The sequence below is a fragment of the Athene cunicularia genome (assembly GCF_003259725.1).
Source record: "Athene cunicularia isolate RWA chromosome 27 unlocalized genomic scaffold, athCun1 chr27_part1, whole genome shotgun sequence".
NCBI classification, from domain to species: domain Eukaryota; kingdom Metazoa; phylum Chordata; class Aves; order Strigiformes; family Strigidae; genus Athene; species Athene cunicularia.
In genome coordinates, this window is record NW_020799138.1 from 5475126 (window position 1) to 5478818 (window position 3693).

Consider the following 3693-nt stretch of genomic DNA (forward strand, 5'->3'; position numbering starts at 1 on the left):
CCGCTCCAATTGGGGATTTGCGAATCTGAGTCACTTGTCCCCCTCATCGGAGCGGGATCCCCTCTGGTATCGGAAAGTCTGGTGAATTGGCCCCTCAGCTCTAAGCTGGGAGAGGGTCGGAGGCTTGAACTTGGAGACTTGTTGTCCGCTCCAACTGGGGATTTGAGGGATCCCCTTTGGTGTCGGAAAGTCTGGTGAAATAGTGCTTCTCTGTCTGACAAACTCGGACAGGGAGAACTGGGAATTGGCCCCTCAGCTCTAAGCTGGGAGAGGGTCGGAGGGATACTGATTCTCTATCCGATAAAGACAGGGAGAATCGGGATGTGACCTCTCAGCTCTAAGCCGGGAGAGGTTCGAGCAGTTGCAAGCCATGACTGGCCAGGAAATGTCGGTGCTTGACTGCTCCCCTATTTTTGAGAAGCTGAATGAGTATAAGGCTTGTCCTCCTCCTTTAGTAGAGGTTTGGGCCCACGATAACTGGCAAAATCCAGAAGCAGTGGCGAGTTATATCAGTGTGCTTGCAGGGGCAAAAGGGTCGCGACCAGGCAAAGGAAAATCTGTAGTGTGTGCTGTATTAGGGGCAGCACTGACTGCAGCCCAAAAAGATAAACATGTTAAGAAACAATTGGAAAGGGAAATGACTGAATCCCTACAAGATCTGGTAAAGGCTCTCCAGGAACAATTGGTTGAGGAACATAAAGTTACTGAACAAAAAGCTAAACTCTGGCAAGATCAAATTGAAGTTTTGAAAAGCCAATTAGCTGATGAGCGTAACACCACTCAGCAGCTTCGCACAGCTCTCTTAGATGCCTTGGACCGAGAAAAAATCTCACGGTCTGAAAAGGAGGGGAATGAACAAGAAACCTGCAACCAGGCAGATCTTGGCTCTGTTCCAGATAGTGAACAGGGAGTTACAAGTCTGGCAAAATCAGCAGCCAGACCCTTGCATCCAACAAAGGATTTAGAGATAAGCCGAGAGATTTATTACCCCGAAAACAAGGGGGCAAATTTAAGACCATTAATTAAAACGGAGACCACCGAGGGTCAGGGTAGAAGAGCTCCGCAGGTCACCACTCAAACTACACCGTACCCAGCAACTGAGCTTGCTAAAATTCAGGAGAAATACACCAGACGAGCTCAGGAAACTGAAACTGAATATGTGTGGAGGGTATCTTTGACTGGTGGCGACCGAATTTTGTTATCAGAAGATGAGGCCCAGGGGTACTGGGGGCCAGGGGTTTCCTTAGTTACTGACGACCAGAGAGACCCGTGGTTGTTAACTCAACGAGCTGCTTATTGGGCTGGGAGTCTGGACCCCTTGGCAAGGGGGGATCCCGTATATATTGAGACCCCAACCATAAATCATTTGACTGAAAGTCTGCAGAAGGCTGCTTGTCTCCAACTAATGCATGACAGGCGTTTGGTTCCGCAGCAGCCTGCCCCAATGTTATTAATTGCTAATCCCGATCAAATGACTCCCCTGATTCGTGGCTTGCCGGACTCTTTGAAATCATATGCAGTACAATTACAAAATCGTTTGCGGATTGCATTAACCCTACAGAGGGGGAGACGGGGAGCGGGAGAGCCCATGACTTGGGGAGAGATAGCTCAGGACTTAATAAATTATGGCCGGAGAATGGGCCTTACCAGGGGAACGGGTAAACCTAAGCCCTCCTTACGCAGAATGGAAAAGCAGGAAAATCTGTTTCCTTCCCCTCTGCAAGTTTTAAGAGCAAAGAGAAACCTCTTGTGGATTGAGGGAATGAAACAGGGGATTCCCCGGGAGTTAATGGATGGTCTGACTACTGCAGTTTTAGAAAAGTTCATTCGAGCCTGGAAAGGCAGAAGGAAGCTGCCCCCCCGCCCCGCCTTCCTAGCAGACCTTTCGGACAAAGGGAGGGATAGAACTAAGGAGATGGTGGTAATTCGTTCTCAAAGAATACCGTATCAATACCAGGGGGATTGTCCCTTCTTTCTAACCATCATTGTTTTGTTATGCATATATTTGTTTTACAGGATATTGATCCTGGATGACCAAAGACCTATGTTACTTTTAGTGCTTTCAATAGTTATAGGCAATATCGGCTAGTTATTATTTGTAATCTGCTTACATTGTTATATAATTTGTGGAATCATACCTGCTAAGTGTGGAGAATCTACATATTAGAAGGCTAATCTGGAGTTGTGCCTCAAGTTACCTTACTGGGAATCACCTCCAAAATTAAGGAAGCCTATGGGTCACCCGTGATTGCACACTGGTGCTTGCAAATATCATATAACCAACAGCAAGATGAAGTAATCAAAGACTAGCTGGAGGGGTCTGGTCCCACAAATTAAGCATTAACAAATTGTAGCTGAATATTACATTGTATTCCCATTTAAATCCTTATTGACCTTCTAATGTGATTGTGTAACCTCAAATAGTTTTAGAAAATTTAACTTAGCATTTATATGTACTAACAAGATATACCTTTAAGGAATGAAAGGTGCAGATCCACCAAGCATCTAGGATGGCGTTGCAAAATCCAGCTCGCATTGCTGAAGGAACATGGACTGTACGGTGTGCTGAGTCTGACTGAGGGAGAGTGCTGCATCCCCATCCACAATGCACCTCTGCCATCACCTCCACAGAGGAGACCCATGCCACAGTGAAAAAGATTTCCAACAGGAACAGAGAACTTTTTCGACCAATGAACTGGTTTGATGGATGGAACCCTGGGTCATGGGTAACATCACCGGGATCCTCAGGACTCATGGGGTGGGGAAGATCGCTTGCAGATATTAGTATTGTGATATTGTGCAAAGTTTTGCTTTTCATAGTATGACTTGAAGCAGTTGGATATACACTCTCTTACGTTCTATCTTCTTTTTCCCTATACCCTTTGAGATCACAATGGTCAAAACTTGGAGCGTTTGAGTCACGGGGTGGGATGTGAGAGCCGAGAAACCAGGCCTGTGAAAAACTAAAACAAACAGCCTGGGAAAGAAATGCAAAGCATATTATATTGCTTGCCACAGCTTGTTCTGTACTTGGCCAATTATCATGTGTTCAATTAGTGCATTCTAGGTAGTTAATAAATGCTTGAACTTGGAGACTTACTTGTTGTCCGCTCCAATTGGGGATTTGCGAATCTGAGTCACTTGTCCCCCTCATCGGAGCGGGATCCCCTCTGGTATCGGAAAGTCTGGTGAATTGGCCCCTCAGCTCTAAGCTGGGAGAGGGTCGGAGGCTTGAACTTTGAGGCTTGTTGTCTGGTGAAATACAATTCTCTGTCCGACAGACTCGGACAGGGAGAACTGGGAATTGGCCCCTCAGCTCTAAGCTGGGAGAGGGTCGGAGGGATACTGATTCTCTATCCGATAAAGACAGGGAGAATCGGGATGTGACCTCTCAGCTCTAAGCCGGGAGAGGTTCGAGCAGTTGCAAGCCATGACTGGCCAGGAAATGTCGGTGCTTGACTGCTCCCCTATTTTTGAGAAGCTGAATGAGTATAAGGCTTGTCCTCCTCCTTTAGTAGAGGTTTGGGCCCACGATAACTGGCAAAATCCAGAAGCAGTGGCGAGTTATATCAGTGTGCTTGCAGGGGCAAAAGGGTCGCGACCAGGCAAAGGAAAATCTGTAGTGTGTGCTGTATTAGGGGCAGCACTGACTGCAGCCCAAAAAGATAAACATGTTAAGAAACAATTGGAAAG

At 46.7% G+C, this 3693-nt stretch overlaps 1 protein-coding gene across 1 annotated transcript in view; it reads right to left on the reverse strand.

The window, feature by feature from the left end:
* LOC113489116 (olfactory receptor 6F1-like) overlaps positions 1-3693 on the reverse strand; it is an 8594-nt gene that overhangs the window by 2730 nt on the left and 2171 nt on the right.